Here is a 15,024-nt window from a genome sequence, read left to right on the forward strand (position 1 = left end):
TAGTAGAATGGATTGTGATGCAGAAATGTAAACATGTTAAGAGAAAAAACACTTGGAACAGAAGGATGCACATAGACTTAAAATAAGTGACTGGTGCAAATTTGGTTATGATTCTGGCTGAAGGTCAGAAAGTAGAGGTACTGATCATCATTTTAGGCAAGGTAATTGGCAAAAATAGAAACAGAAACTTTTTATATATACAAATATTTTCCTAGAATTTATATGGATAGGAATGGAAAAGAACACAGAATGGAGGCCTACCACTATAAAACATGTATCTTCTAGGGAGATGCTAATTGTGATTTGGCACCAGTGGATGCCTAGGTATTATCTGTGAGTTAACAGCACACAAATCCTGAACAAACAATTAACAAGATTCCCTTCAGGACCTGGCTTGGGCTTTTTTACTGGGACAATTGGCAGCTTATATTGGAATGCACAAAATTGTTATTCCTTGCTTAATCAATGAATCAATTATTGGAGAAATATAGGGAGCCAACAAACCCTTCACTGGCTGACAAAGTCACAGTCTGGGAGAAGGGAACTACAAGGCAGCCCCCTGAGTACAAGGCCTCCCACTGACCCCATTCTCTGTGATTTCTCTCTAACTTTCCTTACAAAAAGACTTGTCATGAGTATGGTTTCCTCCCCAATACAGGAGAAATAATGAGAGCAAAGACTTATAGGGTTAGTACACATATTTCCCACTTTAATCACCCTAGATTATTACCCCAAAAAGATTGCATTCATAGAATTAAAATATAAAGATCACTACCCATTACCCCTCCTTTCTCTCACTCAAGCAAAAATACGCTTCAAGGCCCCACAATAATAATAATAATAATAATAATAATAATAAGCCAAATGCTTGAGCACTATAATCTTTTCTTACAGTTATCACACTCCAATGAATTTGTTTATGAACAGAAACCAAGCAGCATTGCTAGGCACTTCAAAGTAACAAAAAAGAAAAACAGAACTTGTAAATTGAGGAAAACCCCAAATCAAGTCTGCTTTTAGTCACCTTTTAACTTTGCATTTAGATACAAAAATGTTTTGTTATTCCTCTCCTAAGCAATTGTGATAGTGAAAGCTGATCAAAAAAAAGCACAATGATCCTCTCAGCAGGTCAAGGGGTACTGTTACAGACAAAAGAGTGGTTGCCATAAACTGTGACCACGAAAATATGGGTTCAAGATTTTGAATTGCCAAAAGCATAAAGATAATTTTGTGTCTTGATTTAAATCAAAAATAAGTGGTCGCCATGGGAAAATTCCCAAATATGAAATACCCAAGTCATCTGGGTTTTATGGAGATTCTAATTAATACAAATGAAGGAATTAAAGAAAGAGAGAGAGACAGAGTAAGAGGAAATAATAGGAAAAGGGCAATGGCCTAAGCTTTAAGAGAGACTAGTCAGTCCTTAATCACTCACCATAATATTTTGTCCCAGGCCAAACTCTAGTGTTCAGAGAGACTCTCCAGTTCAGCTCCTGAGCTCAACTAAGTTCAGCCACCGAGAGTACCTCCAATTCAGTTTCCTAAGCTGAACTAAGTCCAGAGGCCTCTGACCTCCTTTTTTTTTTTTTTTTTTTTTCAAAAAAAATTCATTTCTTTATTGCACCGTGATCTTGGCAATATTTGAGGCTACCAAGCACCCTTCAGCAAAAGGTGCATAATACAAGATGTCATCTCTATCTACACACATACATTAGAGAGACTATACAATCATTAAACATGAGACTTTAAAAACTGTCAAAATGAAGTCCAGGTTAATAAAATAAGCTGATCAATGCTGATTCATTTGTGAGGGATATTGTACTCAAAGGGGTAGTCTTTATGGTACAGATCACACTCTGCCCCAAGTCACCTCCTAAATGCAAAGTTATATAAAATTCATATTCTAAGTCAGCGGAATGACTGCTATTATAAAAGCTTTATATATATATATATGTCTATGTATAGATTTTTTATGTGTGTGTGTGTATGTACATGTCACTCTAAAGTTCATAAGAAATTATTTCTGGGCACTATTCCTTCCCTCTCCCAGTATGGTTAATCATCTTTTAGAAAAGAAAATAGCTAATGCTGAATCCTCGTGGCTGGGAGTGGAGGAGGGGTGGGAGGGGGGCGGGGCAGCAGCCCGAAGCTGACAGAAGCCCCTTCCCGCCCCCCACCCCGGGCATGGCTGCCACAGCGCACCCTCCTCCCCCGCTAGGGGTCACTTGAAGAGGGGCAGCCCCGCCCCCGCCCCCTCCTTCCGCCAGTGCTGGCCACGTGGGCTCCCTGGGGATTCCGGAAGCGAATGAGCGGTTGTAGCCGCTGCACCTCGGGCCAGAGGAGGGATGCCTGCCACCGCCCCGCCGCCGGGACTTGGTGACATTCAAGGACGTGGCTGTGCACTTCACTGCAGAGGAGTGGCGACTCTTGGAACTTTCTCAGAAAGAGTTGTACCAGCAGGTGATGCTGGGAAACTTCAGAAACCTGGTCTGGCTGGACAGCATTTTTTCAAGTTAAAATAGTTTTTCCAAAATCTTACCATTCTTCTGCCTTGGAAACAACATACAGTATGGATTCTAAGATTGAAGGGCTTGTGGTCTCCCAACCAGATGTGATTTATCAGCTGGAGCAGGGAGAAGCATCATGGAAGCTGGGAGGAGAAGGCCAAAGAAGCAACCGCTCAGATTGGGAGACTGTTTGAAGCCAAGGAGTCACCTCCAAAGTTGGTCATTTCTATGGAAGAATTATCCCAAGAAATACCCAGAAGTGATCATCCTCCTGGAATAGTTAAAGAGCCAGCAAAACAATGAAGAAACCCATTTTCAGCCATCAAAGGTCATGGTAAATAATTGTACCAATAAAATGAGGGTTTATGACCATGATAAATTTAGTAGAACCTTCAGTCTGGGACCAATTGTCTTTTCAAAACACATAAAAATAGTAGGAAAGCGTCCCCAGAAATGTTCAACCAAGAAAAAACACAAATCTTATATAGACCATAGAAAATATAATCACACGTACTTAAAGAAGATATATTCCAGTGATAATGAATGTGGAAAATCCTTTAAGTATAATATAGCACGCATTAAAAATAATGGAAGATAGACCAGAGAGAAACATTATAAATGTAATGAATGTGGGAAGGCCTTCAGTCACAAAACAGAGCTTAATCGACATACAGGAGACAAACCTCATGAACGTAATGAATGTGGGATCACTCAACATAATTACCAGCACAATAGCGTTCATACCATAGAGAATCGTTACTCATGTAATGAGTGGGAGAAGACTTTCAGATAGAGAATAAGCCGTACTAGACTTTGGAGACTTCATACTGGAGAAAAGCCTTATGCATGCAGCGACTGTGGGAAGGCCTTTAGCCAGAGGTCACAACTTAATCTACACCAGAGGATTCGTCCCAGGGAGAAACCTTATAAATGCAATGAATGTGGCAAGGCCTTTCGACAGAGGATAGGACTCACTTTACATCAGAGAATTCATCCTGGTGAGAAACCTAATGGATGTATCGAATGCGGCAAGGTCTTCAGCCAGAGATCACAGCTTCCTCAACATCAGAAAATTCATATTGGGAAGAAACATGACTGAGGGAAGACCTCACTCCTTGAGCAAATATCTCACTCAACATTGGTTCATAATGAGGGCATACAGATAAGCAGGACAGTTGTTTGTTTGCTTTGCCATTACCATGTTAAATTTAACATTCTCCTTTAAAAAAAATACCAAATTATAACAAATTGAATTATAAATTCTGTTCTTTGCCTATCAGAATGTTCATGTTTCTTATTTAAATACAGAATAAAATATTTTTCCCTAAAAAAAAGAAAAGAAAAGAACAGAAAATAGCTAGTCTATATTTGAACAATGATAAAATACTTTGGAAAGTTACATATAAATAGATGTCTACATCTTCAAACACTGTATGGGGAAAAGGTGACATAATTGTAGTATGGAAAGATTATACATGCAGGGTTTGGAGTTAAGGAATAGGGGGTGAGGGAGAAAAATAGAAGAGGCGATATGGTGCCAATAAAACAGGTTTTTTCCAGCTATAGGGCATTGCCAAGAAATGGCTTGGGAGATGTTCTGTAGTGGGGCAAACGCCAACATAAGGTAGAAGGAAACACTGAAAAAAAGCCGCCGCTTCTCCTCCATCGTGGCAATAGATGAACACTTGATGACCGCTGCTGCTTCTTTTCATGAGAATGGTATATTCTGGTATAAATTGACATTCAGAAACCTACACTCTGAGGAAAGCAAAAAATAAAATAAAATAAAATAAAATAAAATAAAATAAAATAAAATAAAATAAAATAAAATAAAATAAAAACTCCCCAGGTGGCATTAGTAAGCCCTACAATTGTGTTTTCCCAAGACTTGAGTTAATGAGGACAGACCACAGGCATTATTATTCTCAAAATAGCGCTCTGTAAATAGTAGTCGCTTAATAAATGATCGTGGAATGAATAAGTCCATTTAAAAATAAAGGTCTAGACAATGCTGATAATTACCCCAAAGCAGATTCTGCCTACACGGTCAGCATTAAACTCCCAACTAAAGTTGTGGTAGAATAGAAAACAAAGGTAAGTTAGGAAGAAAGTAAGCACAAATAACCGTGGGTTTTGTGCCAAATATCACTTGTTGGAATGACTCTAAGTCGCATATAGAGTCTCTGTTTGATACCCAAATGTGCAATTTCTATCACCTTTCTTCCTTCTCTCTGTGGTGGTGGTTTTGTTTTCTTAAAATATCCAATGAACTGAGCTTTCCAGGCCTCTCAAATTGCTGCTGCTGCAGGCAGAGTGATCCCCCAGATCCCCAATAATATTGGGGATCATCTAGAACAAGGACTTAGAGGAACAGAAACAAGATGGAGGCGCACTACGGAAAAGGGGCACCGGGAATATCCACCGCCAATGGTCTGGCAATAAACACACGTTCTTATACTAAATATCAAAGTAAAATAGCAGTTTCCCCCCCCCAAGACCACCACCGCCATCACTGTAGATGTAAGATGAATTATGTCACAGTCATATGGAGAATAAGAAAAATTACATACTTGGAAGCAAAGGCCAGATAATCCGGCTCATTACAATCTCAGGCGGCAGAAAATCGGCGCTTTATACTCTATAAAAGATACCAATAGCAGCAATTTTCAAGGAAAAAGGGAAATAGTAACTGAAGTCCCCATTCCAGAGAAGAAATGCTGCAGTACTCCTGCTTCCTGCAGCAAGATGGATAGAAAAAGCAAAGAAAAATCACTTGGGTGCAGAGAAATGCCAGCTCCACACCCCAAAAGGAAGTGAGCAGAAGCACACCAAAATGCCGGCCGTTGTAGGGCAGGTGATTTTTCACCATTAAGGCCACTACCTTCTTGGTACGTCCTCCTTTAAGTTCCTGACTTTTAGGACACATCAGCAGGAACTGCTAGTTTTCAATAAACTATCTAATCCTTCCTTCCACTCGCGCCTTGTATGTACCCCCTACCTAGATCTCCTTTGGCTGGATGGCTTTGCTGTGGAACAATCTCTAATCACTCAGTAAACTAAACTCAATCCTTGACTCGAGCCCACTAAACTGCTCTCTCTCCAGTACCGGAAGATTCTGGGTTTTCCTACAGTCCATTTCTGAAGTCGCCAAGACTCCCAGTCTTTAAAGTCGTAATACAATGGTCCATACGACTCTATTTCAGGATGATCTGTAACAGTAGTGAAGGGAGACTTCTCCTGCCAAGACAGGTTCCCAGTATAAACACCCTGGAAGCGGCGGGTTACTTAAGGTCCACAACATCTGCTCGTTAGATCCAACCACAAGCAGCTACAGCTCACAGAGTGATACTTTTTTCTCCTGGAAGCCTTCTTAGTAGCAGCAAGCTTCAGCGGCCATAACTAAGGCTTGTAACCTTAGCAGGATGGGTCACAGACCAAAAGTTCCGCCTACTCTGAAGTTTCTGGAAGGCATTAAAGTTTCTCCTCTTCTCTCGCTTGAACTTCTTAGTTTTCTTTTCCTTCCCAAAGTCAAAGTCTTTGTCCCGGTCACCAATCACTGTCTCATTCTGGGCCAGTCTACTATACTGAATGGCATCTTGACTGATGGCTGACATCTCACCATCCCGTGTCAAAACTTTTTTCCCATAAGCTTTATCAGATGAATACTTGAGCAATTCCTGGACTACATTAGATTCTTTCTCTCTATTCCAGAGCTGAAGAGGAGCCTGTTTCTTCTCCAAAAACATATATGGAGCAACATTTCCAGGATGCTGGCCATTCAAAGCTTGAGACTGATTGCTATCCATGCAAAAAGTGTTTTCTTTAGGGATGACCTTGGGGTCATTTTGGCAGTCCTTTCTCTGGTGTTTTTGGTGCTCATTTTCTTCACCTTCCTGTTCTGAATCTTGTTTTCTTTTCTTTTTTTTTCTTTTTCCTTGGAGTCTCTGTAATGGACTCTGGTTCTTCCTTGTCCCAAATAGAGCAGCTGCTATCCAAAGATGACTTCTGATAATGACAATGTTCTTCATTACATTCCTCCATTCTCTTTCTTTTTTTCTCCTTCTTCTTGCTAAGGTAGTGGGCATCAGTCATATCTCTTGGTTTTTGCTTTCTTCTTCCAGCCTATTAACAGCCACATCTAAACATAACTTTGTTCCTATCTCACTGTTCCAACTCTGTTTGTTCTTCCTGAACAAGAGATACAGCAACTTCTGTCCAGGATCTGTGCTTCCTCTTTTTCTTTTTCTTTATATGAGAAAGATCAGCTGCCTTCCCATTTCTTTGTGATATTTCTTCTTCCAAACTTCTCATTGGCCTGTCTTCTCCTATATGCTTTATCCTTCTCTTTTTGGAGAAGCTGTAAGGGGCACTGCTGGTCCCCTGCTGCTGGTGTGAAGGGGACACAAAGTCCCCATTTACCTGAGGCAGGGGATTGGAAGCAAAGGAGCAGCCATGTGGTTCGGTCATTCCTGAAGGCCTGAGGCTAGAGGGAAGTGGTGAAGCTTTGATTGAATAGGAGTTGAAGGCAGACTTCATAGTATTTGATGATTTGAGAGGTGAAACAGCCCTGATTTTATTGACAGGCCAAGAAGAAGTGGAGACAGGGTGGGTGATTTTCGTGGGGTAGGTGTGGTCAGCAAATGATGAATGGGGAGGTGAATGGAGGTCATTGGCAGTCACCCTCCGAAGGGTGCTGGCCTTCTTGGAAGAAAGGGCCAGTTTTTTGGCTGGGGGGGGGGGGGGGGGGACATGATGCTTGTAGGCTCAGTGGCAGTATTGGTCAGGACAGAGGACTTTAACTTCGCCATCTTAGAATCCTCTCCACCAGAATAGTCTGTTTCCTGAGAAGTATAGAAACAGCCAACTCCTCTCTTCGAGGTCTCGGGCCCCCTGGCTGTCTCACCACTGGAAGAGTATTCAGGGCTGGAGCTGATGGGATCCTTCCTCTTGGGATCTGAACACTCGCCATTACTCTTTGGCCCATGGCCATTGATAGTCACTTCAGGCAGGAGCTTAGGCGAGGTAGCTAGTACAGCATTCTTGCTCTCCCATGAGCTTTGCCTACGACTCTCAAGTTTTGTGCTGCTTAAGTTGCTGATGCCATTTAGCCCCCGTGACATTTTCAGTGAGGGAGAAAGGTGTTGCAGGGAGAGAGGCTTCTTAACCTTTTTTCCCAGTTTATCCACTATGATGGGTCCATGGACAGGCTTGGAACAAAGTTTTGGGGACAGGGACCCCAAGGGCAGCTTTAGTTGAACACGTCCACTTTGTGATTTAAGGCCTCCCACAAAGCTATTTCTGGAAACTGGGACACCATTTTCTTCTGCTGTTTGCAATTTTTTCACCGATACCAAGTCCAATTTCTTTCCAATTAACGGTGAGGGAACAGCACCATTACTAGTATTTTTCTTGATGTGTTCTGGAGCTACATTGTTTGGTCGAGTAGGAAGGGCAGAGGCAGTTTTTGCAATGGGGCCCTCGGGACTCTTCTTAGAGCCTGGAATTCTGAGATAGAACCGAGCATAGGCTTGCTGACTCGGGACCACTCTGATACTACTAGAATGGACCAAAGAGTCATTCATCTGATAGCACTGCCCATTGCTAGCCTTGACATAACAGTAATAATGTCCAGCATGGCAGCTATAACCTGAATGGACGAGCACAGCATATAATCCATACATAACAGGGTCACCATTACTTCGGGACATATATGGACGCATATTAAGGAATTCTGGTCATCTTACCCCCACTGAAGTGTGCAAAGCGCTTCAGAGAGAGGGCTAAGACCTTGGATGTCCTATGAACTGTGAAGCGCTTACTGGCTGGCACTTTTTTCTTGCATTTAGCACACGTGTAAGCATGCTCTCCGCTCAAAACATCTGGTTTTACAAGCAGCTCCAAGGCACGCACCCTATTTGCAGCTTGCCTGATGTCCAGCGCAACATCCAAAGAGGGATCGTAGGTGTCAGAGACGCTTTTACATACGGAGCCCTTAACCCGAGATCTGAGGGAACCTCCACAACTCTGATGGACTAAAGTAGTTGCCTGTGTCTGGCGCTCTAATTTTGTAGAGCCACTCAAGCAGGCCTTTTGCATGGCGTCAATAATGTACCGAAGAAATTCATGTGCATCTTCCTGGTTTCCAAAGCGGAAGTGCCTAGCAATTGTTTTCAGGTCTTGGATAAAGGAGACTGGCTTGATAGCATTGCCACTATTGGCAAAGGCCTGGATCGGATCATGTGATTCTGCATAACCCACAGCATTCAAAAGCCTCCTCGGTGACAATTCCGAGTATGTTCCTTAGAGAGCAAGTAGCTGGCTAGAGGGGGTGGGGGGGTCAAACACTGTATGGTGGAGTTCGAGAAGCAGGCGTCGCCTAAGTTATGGAGACCTGCTCCAACTCGGTAAATGCGCTCCCACTTCAAAGATAGTCGTTCCACAGGGAAGGGAACTTTCTGTGGGGCAGGAACACGTCACCCCAGCTTTCAGACCATGATCACCGCCCTGTCTCCTGATGTGTGCCTCATCACAACTCTTGTGGCGACCAGCACTTTCTGTTTTGGGGTTCCGCAGCACATATTTGCTCTTTAAGGACTCTAATTGGTAAGAGAAGCTCTTGCTCACAGGCTCAAATTCTACCTTCTGTAGGAGGACTTTTTTGGCAGAAGAAGCCAAGAGCTTCCCCAGATCGCCATCATCTGTTGAATCCTTCCGACCAGGTTTCAGAGCTTCCTTTAGCTTATCAACAGTTGGCATCGTGCATCACTAGGGTATCAGGATTTAGACCAGCTGCTGCAGCAGCATCTGATAAATTTATGAAAAGGACTATTCCAGCAAGCCAAATGCTGTCTTCTGTCCTTTAATTAGGGAGCTCCTCTTCCTTTTCCTTTTAAGTCAGCAAAACCAGGGAGCTCCAGGGGGAGGGGTCTGTCTACCAGCTCGCGGGGCCACACACCCACCATCCGGGGTTCCACGGCGCTTCAGACACATGTCAGCCGTGAGTCTTGAAGGCACCACCCCATCTGAATGCTTCTGTCTCTGACCTCCTTTTAAAGACAATTTTCTATGTCCCCTCCCCTAAATTTTCACACCTACCAATCACAGTAGACGTTTTCCAAAGGACTGACCATTTTTAATTCACATCTTGTTATCACCTTCTCTGGGTAGACTAAAACTTGTGAGTATTTCACACCTCTTTGCTAAGGTTGTCCTTTTAGTGGTTAATTTGACCTTCATAGGTACTTAGCACCCTTTTGTATTAGATCTAAAAATAGACCACCTAGCTTAAGGGCTTTTGCCTCACTATAAGTATGAGTTAAGTACTTTTTTGTTGTTCAGTAAGGAGTTTACAACTTTATCTTCCCCTAAAGTATGCCTAAGTATGGGTGGAGTCATGTAAAGTTCTCACATACATTCCTGATGAAGTACCTTCATTGTTTAAAATGGGGAATAACCTTAAGCATAACCTTAAGATAATGTTCCAAGGTAGAGTCTGAGAAATTTTTAAGATTCACAGTACTAAACCTACAAACAACTTTATTCATGTTATTCATATCCATCACAGTGTTGTAGAAACATAGTAAACGATGACAGAATTCTTGGTTGTAGTAACATCACAAGAATCAGAAAGCAGAATATCACATATGTAGAAAATTGTATGTACTTGCAAACCTATATAATAAACGAACCACTGTACTATGGCAGAACGCTGTGTGTGATGCCTGAGTACGTGGGTTTTAACACATAGTGGGGTCTCACCTCACAACTGGACCAGATTGTCACACTTAGAGAAAGACCTCGGACCCTCAGAGAGACCGCTGGATGGCTCTCCTTAGAGAAATTCCTTCAATAGCTTCCTTGGTTAAAGGATATTAAGGGACAAGAGTCCTAACACTAACAGGAACAACTTTGACTCGCAGCTCTCCATCAGAAGAGGAGGCCCAGAGACCTTTCTCCAGCCTGTCATTGAAGATAAAATATCTGCACTAGATATCTCAGTTAACCAGGACTTTAGAAATTGTTATTATCTGTTTTCATTTTTAGAAACACTAGGTTTAAGCCTAGCCAGCAGGGACCCTTAATCCATCAGCTCCTGAGGATGCAAGAACTTACTGCCGGGTCTCCATTTTGGCCAACCTTTCTCCTCCAAACTTTAGCATGATGTCTTATCTTAAGCAATCACCTTATGCAGTAAATGGGCTGAGTCTTACTACCTCTAGAATGGACTTGCTTCACCACTCCGAGGCTATCCTGCAACCCTCAGAAAACAGAGGTGGGAGAGGACCACCTTCACCTGTGCTCAACTGGACATGCTGGAGGCACTGTTTGCCAAGACCCTGTAATAATTAAAATAGTGGAAGCCATAAACTCTTACAGATAAAAGAGTGGTTGGCTTAAATTGTGAACGCAAAAAATATGGTTTCAAGACAGTGTCTTGTTTTAAATCAAATATAAGGTGGTCGCTAGGGGAAAATTCCCAAATATTAAATATACTCAAGTCAGCTGGGTTTTAGAGAGATTTTAATTAATACAAATGAGGAATTAATGAAAGGGAGAGAGAGAGAAAAAGGAAATAATGAGAAAAGGGCTAGACCAGCCTAGGCCAGCATGAGCCAGCCTAGGCTGAAAACCCTAAGAGAGAGATCAGTCAGTCTTTTATCCACTCACCACAAGATTTGTCCCAAGCAAGATTCTAGTGTTCAGAGAGACACCAGTTCAGCTTCAGCTAGCTCAATCAAGTTCAGCCATCAAGCCCTTCAAGGCAGCTTTGGCCAGCTGCCTCCTCCAATTCAGCTTTTCCCAACTGAAAATCTCCAGAGACCTCTTTTTGACCTCCTTTTAAAAGGAATTTTCTCCTATGTCACCTCCCCTAAGTTCTCACATCTACCAATCACAGTAGACGTTTTCAAAAGGACAGACCATTCTCAATTCACACCTGAGTAGACTAAAATCTCTGAGTAACTTCTCACCTCTTTGTCCCTTGTAAGTCTACAAGTTGTCTGACCTTTATAGGTATTTAGCACCCTTTTGTATTAGATCTAAAAATAGGCATAGTTTAAGAACTTTTGCCTTACTATAAGTATGGGTTTAAGTACTTTTCATTGTTCAGCAAGGAGTTTACAACTTTATCTTCCCCTAAAGTATGCTTAAGTAGGGGTGGAGTAGAGTTCTCACATTCCTGACTAAGTCCCTTCATTGTCTAAAGTGGGGAATGGTCTTAACCAAGTGTTCTGAAGTAGGGTCTGAGAATTTTGAAGGTTCACAACCTGATATCCAGACATTTTCATGTGGGAGGAAGTAGCCCTGAACCTTCCTGAGTCTAGAGTGCAGGTATGGTTTAAAAATGGAAGAGCCAAGTGCCACCAACAGCAATGGTAACAGCAGACTGGAGGTCAAAACAAAGTTCAACCTGCCAAAAAGAAGAGCTCTGTTAGATTTTGATGGTTGGACTGAATGACTGAATATACTTAATTGGTGGTCACCAGGGATTTAATGACTAAATCCCAAAATGAATTACTAAAGTAAAATGTAATTTATGGTAGGTTATTTACAATAGAGGAAAGACATATGTGTGTGCATATATATATATATATATATATATATATATATATGGAGAGAGAGAGAGAGAGAGAGAGAGAGAGAGAGAGAGACAGAGACAGAGAGACAGAGACAGAGAGAGAGAGAGAGAAAGAGAGAAACTCTGGCTTCCTCTGAGCCAGGTAGAATTCTAAGGCCCTAATCAGGGAAAGAAGTTTCAAGATGATGGGCCTTTCTCAGAGGTTCACACCTCCAGAAAGGCAGGGAAACTAAATCAGCCTTTACACTCACCATGGTGACCATCTAAAAAGAAAGCAGTCTGAGGTCTCCTGTACAAGCTCCTCCAGGGGTCCAGTTCCACAGCCAAGTGTCTTCACTCAAAGTCTGAGGGTCTGTCTTCCAGTCTCTCAAGTGTCTGTCTTCCCCTTCCCTCCAGTTCCAAGTGACTCTTCCTGTCTCTCCTCAGAGTGACTCTTCTTCTCTCCAATCCAACTCTGAGTCAGAGGACCTCCAATCTATATGGATTGTGTGCCTCTGTTTCCTTTACTTAAGGATCTTTTTCTCTTGTGTCACCTCCTCTAAATTTTACATCTACCAATCACAGCAGACACTCCTCTCCAGAACTGCCCACTCTTTCACACGTGGGTCACAGACCTCCCACTCAATGCATAAAATGGGTGTTCACACCTTTTTTTGGTTAGATCACACCTTTAGTAATTAGTTCACACCTTTAGTGGTTAGTTACTTTTTTGTAGATTAAAATGGGTAGATCTACTTAAAATACTGAGGTATCACTTTGGGGATTAAAATCTAAAAACAGATAGGGGATTACAATTTAATCTTCACAATCAAGGAAGAGTTAAGTATCTTCATTGTTACAATCAGGAGATAGCCAAATCCAATCTTCAGCTCTCCAGTCAGAGAAGTGAGTTCAGAGTCAGAGAATGGAACCAGTGGCCAGTTCACTCCCCCCTCTAGTACCTCAGTTCCAGCCATTTCCAGAAGCAGTGCCCCTGTGTCCACTCTCAGATCCCCTGTCCACCTCCTCTTCCTGCATGCAGAGATCCTATCCCATGACCTACACTGGTTCAATTTTGGGGGCGTGGACTGTGGATCTTATTTGACCCCTATGCATCACTAGCTTCCTGGACCAGGGGCCACCCTCAGCTCCATGGGCACCAATGCAGTCACCAGCCATCTCAATCAATCCACAGCTTCTCTCACCACCCAGGGCTATGGAGCTTTGAGCCTGGGTTTTAACTCAACTACTGATTGATTGGATTATAAAGACCTCATCCTGGAAGCTAAACTTCAATGCAGATTGCCTGGATTATGAAGATCAGACATCTGCGTGGAAATTCCAGGCTTTGGGAAGACCTAGAGAATTCACCCTTTCCCATTTGTTGCTGGTGATTTTTGTTTAACATAATGGGCTGAACATTCCAGTTTTAGCCAGGTCTTGGTCGAACAAAGACAGTTAGGCAAGAGCATGTTCAGATTCATCTTGTGATTGAAGCTCTGGGAAGAAATAGGAGGAAATATGAAGGAAGGGCCTTAAAGGGGCAAATCAAATAGCAATGAGAAGAGGACAAGGCCATCATTTACATATGACGTATCTAATAGTTTTAGCTCTTTATTGGTTTTCTTGGTTTGCAAAGGTATGGGGAAAAAATATTCCAGCCATGGCCAACCCAATATAAACAAAAGCAGCCCAAGTTCTTGAAGGAATGGAAGGGTAGTGCCTTTCTTCACCAGAGGTTCCTGGGGTGTTGGCCAGTCTTGGTTAAACGTTAGGAATGGACAGGGTCTCTCAAGCTCATTCACATTTCATGACCAACTGCTAGTTGGTACTGAAAAAAACGTTTCAGGCCTGTATGAATTGTGCGACTGATTGTCCTAGACGCCCTACTCTGCAGGGGTTCTTCTGTGACTAAATAGATTATAATTATAAGCAAAATTCAGAGCAACTGAGTCTAAAAAGATTGATTGCCCTTGGCCACAGGTGTTTTTACAACAAACTTTCACTGAGTGGAAAACAAAAATGAGAGCGAGCAGAGAGGAGAGAAACAAGAGAATACTAGCTCGCTCCTCTGTTAATCACTTACTGATGGCAAAGCTATCGGTAAGCAAACACACAAAGACACTGGTCAACTGCTCTAGCCCGGAAGAATTTGAACTGCGTTATAAACAAGTTGTTTATGCTTGCAGATGTTAAGTGGGAAAAAATATATATATATATATATCATATATGCATAAACCTTCTTTATTGGATTTGGCAGATATGTAAAATTCCATTAAAATGGTTCTAGCACACACACACACACACACACACACACAAAAGAGGAGGCCCAGAGAGATACAGGGATGTCTGCTGGAATCTCAAAGGACGGGGCTACAGTCTCCTGATTGTCAGAAAGGAGAACTGGGAATCAAGTCAGAAAATATTCAAGCAATTGTGGTTAAAGAGCAGTCTGGAGAGCAGGATGCCCTAGCCCCGAGTTTACATAAGAGATCTCTCCCAAGAGGTTCTTCATAGCAGAGCCCAGCATCAGGAGCAATGAGTGCTCTACTGATAACAGCCACGGACACAAGATGAAAAGGAAAATTACTAACATTCTGAGGCTTCCCTGACACCCCAACCCTATTTAAAGACCCAACAGAAGCACATTCAGAATCAGGCTTGCTCATTAGGATCAATCTGGGTCCAAGAGACAGTCATAAGAAGTGTCACAACCTTCAAGGTTACATGAGGCTCTTTATTAGGGGGAGAGAAACAGACCTGAATAATGGGGAATAGAGTATCAGGGCCAGGAAAGGAAGTCTTGACACCCAGACTCCCAAGCCCCTTTCACTCCTTCACCTCACCATGTCATGATCTCTCTGGCATCCCCTACAACGACTAGTTCCCTTGAGGGGCACTATGATCATTATCTGAAGAAACAACTCTACTAGTAGTCTAGTTTCTATTTCCAAACCTGGT

At 42.4% G+C, this 15,024-nt stretch overlaps 2 pseudogenes; one reads left to right on the forward strand and one right to left on the reverse strand.

The window, feature by feature from the left end:
- Positions 1-5,627: 5,627 nt before the first annotated feature.
- On the reverse strand, positions 5,628-9,449 carry LOC100027698 (ubiquitin carboxyl-terminal hydrolase 36-like; annotated as a pseudogene).
- A 1,106-nt stretch (positions 9,450-10,555) lies between these two features.
- On the forward strand, positions 10,556-13,468 carry LOC100027714 (homeobox protein OTX2-like; annotated as a pseudogene).
- Positions 13,469-15,024: the final 1,556 nt, after the last annotated feature.

Source organism: Monodelphis domestica, chromosome 5 (genome assembly GCF_027887165.1).
Source record: "Monodelphis domestica isolate mMonDom1 chromosome 5, mMonDom1.pri, whole genome shotgun sequence".
In the NCBI taxonomy this organism is placed as follows: domain Eukaryota; kingdom Metazoa; phylum Chordata; class Mammalia; order Didelphimorphia; family Didelphidae; genus Monodelphis; species Monodelphis domestica.